Genomic DNA, 7,038 nt, shown 5'->3' with positions numbered 1-7,038 from the left:
GTAATATGGTGGTGTACCTAATATAAAGGGTTCCTCATGTCTCTGAGGGGGGGGGAGAGAGCTACGAATCAGTCGGGTAACGTAGGGGGAGGCAAAGGGGGTACTCGCCCCGGGCGGCACTATGCTAGGGGCGGCAAATTCTGTAACACTACATTAAAATTAAGTTTTTTTTTTTTTTTTTTTTTTTTTTTTTTTACGGCACTTGTCTCAAGAAATTTTTCTCGTCCAACCACGAGCACGAAATACTGGATACTAACATGTATGTGTTGTATTGATCACTTTAGCTGATATAGTAAGACTAGAAGGGAGAGTTCAACCTCATTGAAGAGAATTATTAATATCACAAAAATCGACAAGCAGTCCGGGGCGGACTGAGTCCCCCCAGAGGGCGTCAACCTTGACTACCAAAGAGCGCAAAATAAATAAATAAATAAATAAAAAAGAAAAGAAAAAGAAAAAAACACGAAGGTGCACAGATGGTTAGAGGGCGGAAAAATAGAAGAAAAAACGAAGACGCACACGTTCGAGGACGCAAATAAAGTGATATAAAAAAAATTTAAAATTTTGAATATTTTACATCTTGAATTCGAATTATGTATTTCGCAATCAAGATTCACGAGACGCGTAAAATGGTACTCTGTGGCGACGTGACTTCTCGTGAAAAACGTACACTGTATGTGTGATCGTAACTTCAATAAATATAAATAATTTGGAAAGGTTTGCCACTAAAGGTCTGTGGAGTCGGCTCATATGCAACATACGGTGCTTCAAGATGTATAATTTTTTAAAAAATTGAATTCATTTTATTTTATTTATTTATGTTTTTTTTTCAACGTGCACATTTTTTCGGACATGGAACTCATGGAAATGAAGCCGATATTTTGATTTTTCATCGAGAAGTACAATCGAAAGCAAATTGTGTTGGCTTAAGATTATATTAAAATGTAAAACTTGTTTTGGATAATAAAATCATGTTTTCGTTCTGTAAAATACTAAAAATGTCGTTTTTTTAGGTGGAGGGTGGGGGGGGGGGGGCATTTAGCAGGAGAGTGTAAGAGGGGCGGCAAATTTTGTGCCTGCCCCGGGCGGCAGAAACCTACGCTACGCCGCTGCTACTTATACAAACTACACAATAATATTAATCGACAGATATAAAGAAAAAAGTCGAAAAATGTAATTTTACTTCACATCTGTCGCTATGCCGCTCATATGTACTTATCAAAACTTCAGGGAGTAATTAAAAAAGCCTATGACAATTCCATAACTGAATGAGCTAAGGGAATTAATTATTTGTGTTAACATAACCAACTATAAGCTATTTAAAAAGAACTGAAAAAGGAAGGGGTTTCCTTCCAATTTCATTTTTCGAATTGAAATCAACTTCGGTCTACCTTTGGGAAGGAAGATTTCAGTGGTTCTTCTGAGGAAATTTCAAAAGAAAATGAAATTATAAATTACTTATCGACACAGATGCAGCACTTTCGAAGAGGAAAGGAGTAACTAATATTGTGGAGCAAAAAACAAACATAAGCATATCACCAAAAATACTGGAAAACTTTGAAAAATTCACAATTTTACAAATTTCTCGAGAAATAAAAGACCAATTGCTCTGTAGTTTTTTGCACACAAAAAGTATATACTCCGGTTATCATTTTCCAATTAAAATTACGTCTACTAATATTCATTTAGGGGACCAGCAACAAATTGAGTTGACAAAAAAGGGTTTTTGATCATCTTTCATTGTAAATAGCGGGGAATAAGCTATAAATTTCAGAAATAAGTAGAAGAACTATGCAGCGTTTATTTTTATATTTTCGTGAAAGTATCTCTTATACGTACGGAAGATAAAAGTATTTCTTTCAAAAATACAATTTTTTTTGGACGATATTTGGCTCATAACATGCAGAGTTTTCCTTCAAACGATACTAAACTTTCAGAATATTTGACAGCGTACAAGAGAAACATAATAATAAAATGTGAAGCAAAAATATTGAAAATTCGATGAAATAGGAACGTTTAAAGCAATTATTTTTTCACTGCGCATACGCAAAAGATAACAATTTACAACCTTTATAATTCAAATTCCAAATAGATCTTACAACTCATAAAAAAGTTCCACTTCGATATCATTAAGATTTAAAAAGTTATCAGTGTTCAAATGAGCTGAATTTCAATAATTCTTGGCTAGGCAACGAATGATAAGGGGTCGTTCTCAAACTGGCAAAACTTTCCTCTTATCGTGCAAAATGATTCATGATAAAAACGGATTATTTGCGAACGATCCCTCATGCTTCGTCGCCTATCCATGAATTCGGCTTATTAGATCGCTGACAACTTTTCAAATTTTAAAGATATCGAGTGGAATTTTTTCAATAGTTGGAGGATATATCCGGAATTTGGATTATGAAAGTTATAATTTTCTTATGGTTAGCGCATGCACAGTGAAAAAGTAATTGCTTTAAACGTTCATATTTCATCAAATTTTCAATATTTTTACTTCAAATTTTCTTACTATATTTCTCAAGTATGCTGTCAAATATTCTGAAAGTTTAGTAACGTTTGAAGGAAAACTGCGTGTTATGAGCTGAAAACCGTCAAAAACAATTTGTATTTTTCAAAGAAATGCTTATATCTCCGTAGTTTTAAGTGATATTTTCACCAAAATATAAAAATGAATTCTACATAGTTCTTTAACTTATTTCTGAAAGTTGTAGCGTATTCTAAGCTATTTACAGTAAAAGAAGATCAAAAACCTTTTTTTGTTTCCTCATATTGTTGCTAGTCCCCTAACTGAATAGACATAATTTTTATTGGAAAATGATTACTGGAGTATACTTTTTATTTGAAAAAAAATTACACAGAATTAGCTTCTTATTTTGGAGAAATCCGTAAAACTGAATTTTTCAAAGTTTCCTAATACCGAATTACTAATTTTGGTCATATAGTGTATGCGCGTGTCGAAGTGTTGATGTGTAATATTATACACACATTGTGTTGAAAAGCATAGTAACACGATGTTGTTTCAGAAGAACGAAGCCAAGCGTTTAAGTATCTGTTTTCAATGCGTTTCAAATTCCTTCTTTTACACCTTTCTACAACTGACCGTCGAACACGCCCAGGAATGGGGAGCATTGGAAGTCACTCGTGCGAACTAAAAGGCAGGCGTGGTCGAAGATAATCTTGACACTTTCCAGGGGGAGAAGCAGAGTTCCAATATGTGCTGCAGTGAAACTAACGCGCGAAAACCTGCTGCAATATGGCTACAATTTTTCCTTGAATTAGAGCCGCCAAAGTGGTTAAACGAGTATACTCGGAGTAACACGTATCTATACGCATATTCTCATGTGTACACGTATATACACGTATCTTAGCTAGTGTGTACGCATTAATATGTATATACACAATTAAAAGTAAATTTACCGCTGTACACGAGTATACTCGGGGTAACACGTATCTATACTCATAATCGTGTGTACACGTACATACTCGTATATACACGTATTTACTCGCTTATAAACGCATAAATATGCACATACACGTAGAAATACAAATGTGCCATCTTACACGAGTATACTCGGGTTAAACACGTATCTATAAGCCTATTGTCGTGTGTGCACGTACTTACTCGTATATACACGTATTTTATCGTATATGCCTGCATAAATATGTATATACACGTTTAAATAGAAATGTACCTCTTTACACGAGTGTATTCGGGGTAACACATATCTATACGCATATTCTCTTGTGTACACGTATATACACGTATCTTCGCTTGTGTGCACGCATGAATATGTATATACACAATTAAAAGCAAATTTACCTCTGTACACGAGTATACTCGGGGTAACACGTATCTATACGCATAATCGTGTGTACACGTACATACACGTACATACTCGTATATACACGTATTTACTCCTTTATAAACGCATAAATATGCACATACACGTAGATATACGAATGTGCCATGTTACACGAGTATACTCGGGTTAAAGAAGTATCTATAAGAGTATTATCATGTGTGCACGTACTTACTCGTATATACACGTGATTTCTCGTATATGCATGCATCGATATGTAAATACCCGTTTAAATAGAAATTTACCTCTGTACACGAGTATACTCGGGTTAACACGTATGTATAATTATATTCTCGTGTGTACATGAACATACTTGTATATACACGTACCTTCTCGTATATGCACGTTTAAATATGTACATAAACGTAGAAATACAAATGTACCTCTTTTCACGAGTATACTCGGAGTAACACGTATCTATACGCATATTCTCATGTGTACACGTATATACACGTATCTTAGCTTGTGTGTACGCATAAATATGTATGTACACAATTAAAAGCAAAATTACCTCTGTACACGAGTATACTCGGGGTAACACGTATCTATACGCATAATCGTGTGTACACGTACATACTCGTATATACACGTATTTACTCCTTTATAAACGCATAAATATGCACATACACGTAGAAATACGAATGTGCCATGTTACACGAGTATACTCGGGTTAAAGAAGTATCTATAAGACTATTATCATGTGTGCACGTACTTACTCGTATATACACGTGATTTCTCGTATATGCATGCATCGATATGTAAATACCCGTTTAAATAGAAATTTACCTCTGTACACGAGTATACTCGGGTTAACACGTATGTATAATTATATTCTCGTGTGTACATGAACATACTTGTATATACACGTACCTTCGCGTATATGCACGCTTAAATATATATATATAAACGTAGAAATACAAATGTACCTCTTTACACGAGTATACTCGGAGTAACACGTATCTATACGCATATTCTCATGTGTACACGTATATACACGTATCTTCGCTTGTGTGCACGCATGAATATGTATATACACAATTAAAAGCAAATTTACCTCTGTACACGAGTATACTCGGGGTAACACGTATCTATACGCATAATCGTGTGTACACGTACATACTCGTATATACACGTATTTACTCCTTTATAAACGCATAAATATGCACATACACGTAGAAATACAAATGTGCCATGTTACACGAGTATACTCGGGTTAGAGAAGTATCTATAAGACTATTATCATGGTGTGCACGTATTTAGTCGTATATACACGTGTTTTCTCGTATATGCATGCATCGATATGTAAATACACGTTTAAATAGAAATTTACCTCTGTACACGAGTATACTCGGGGTAACACGTACGTATAAGTATATTCTCGTGTGTACATGAACATACTTGTATATACACGTACCTTCTCGTATATGCACGCTTAAATATATATATATATATATATATATATATATATATATATAAACGTAGAAATACAAATGTACCTCTTTACACGAGTATACTCGGAGTAACACGTATCTATACGCATATTCTCATGTGTACACGTATATACACGTATCTTAGCTAGTGTGTACGCATTAATATGTATATACACAATTAAAAGTAAATTTACCTCTGTACACGAGTATACTCGGGGTAACACGTATCTATACTCATAATCGTGTGTACACGTACATACTCGTATATACACGTATTTACTCGCTTATAAACGCATAAATATGCACATACACGTAGAAATACAAATGTGCCATCTTACACGAGTATACTCGGGTTAAACACGTATCTATAAGCCTATTGTCGTGTGTGCACGTACTTACTCGTATATACACGTATTTTCTCGTATATGCCAGCATAAATATGTATATACACGTTTAAATAGAAATGTACCTCTTTACACGAGTGTATTCGGGGTAACACATATCTATACGCATATTCTCTTGTGTACACGTATATACACGTATCTTCGCTTGTGTGCACGCATGAATATGTATATACACAATTAAAAGCAAATTTACCTCTGTACACGAGTATACTCGGGGTAACACGTATATATACGCATAATCGTGTGTACACGTACATACTCGTATATACACGTATTTACTCCTTTATAAACGCATAAATATGCACATACACGTAGAAATACGAATGTGCCATGTTACACGAGTATACTCGGGTTAAAGGAGTATCTATAAGACTATTATCATGTGTGCACGTACTTACTCGTATATACACGTGATTTCTCGTATATGCAAGCATCGATATGTAAATACCCGTTTAAATAGAAATTTACCTCTGTACACGAGTATACTCGGGTTAACACGTATGTATAATTATATTCTCGTGTGTACATGAACATACTTGTATATACACGTACCTTCTCGTATATGCACGCTTAAATATGTACATAAACGTATAAATACAAATGTACCTCTTTACACGAGTATACTCGGAGTAACACGTATCTATACGCATATTCTCATGTGTACACGTATATACACGTATCTTAGCTTGTGTGTACGCATAAATATGTATATACACAATTAAAAGCAAAATTACCTCTGTACACGAGTATACTCGGGGTAACACGTATCTATACGCATAATCGTGTGTACACGTACATACTCGTATATACACGTATTTACTCGATTATAAACGCATAAATATGCACATACACGTAGAAATACAAATGTGCCATGTTACACGAGTATACTCGGGTTAAAGAAGTATCTATAAGACTATTATCATGTGTGCACGTACTTACTCGTATATACACGTGATTTCTCGTATATGCATGCATCGATATGTAAATACCCGTTTAAATAGAAATTTACCTCTGTACACGAGTATACTCGGGTTAACACGTATGTATAATTATATTCTCGTGTGTACATGAACATACTTGTATATACACGTACCTTCGCGTATATGCACGCTTAAATATATATATATAAACGTAGAAATACAAATGTACCTCTTTACACGAGTATACTCGGAGTAACACGTATCTATACGCACATTCTCATGTGTACACGTATATACACGTATCTTAGCTAGTGTGTACGCATTAATATGTATATACACAATTAAAAGTAAATTTACCTCTGTACACGAGTATACTCGGGGCAACACGTATCTATACTCATAATCGTGTGTACACGTACAT

The 7,038-nt window shown here is 34.6% G+C and overlaps 1 protein-coding gene across 3 annotated transcripts in view; it reads right to left on the bottom strand.

The window, feature by feature from the left end:
- Positions 1-7,038, bottom strand: part of LOC129223976 (furin-like protease 1, isoforms 1/1-X/2) — a 414,934-nt gene that overhangs the window by 301,042 nt on the left and 106,854 nt on the right. The gene's annotated exons all lie outside the window — the stretch shown is intronic.

This window comes from Uloborus diversus, chromosome 6 (assembly GCF_026930045.1).
Source record: "Uloborus diversus isolate 005 chromosome 6, Udiv.v.3.1, whole genome shotgun sequence".
Classification (NCBI taxonomy): Eukaryota; Metazoa; Arthropoda; class Arachnida; order Araneae; family Uloboridae; genus Uloborus; species Uloborus diversus.
Note: the sequence above shows the minus strand (reverse complement) of the source record. Positions and strands in the feature narration are given on the sequence as shown.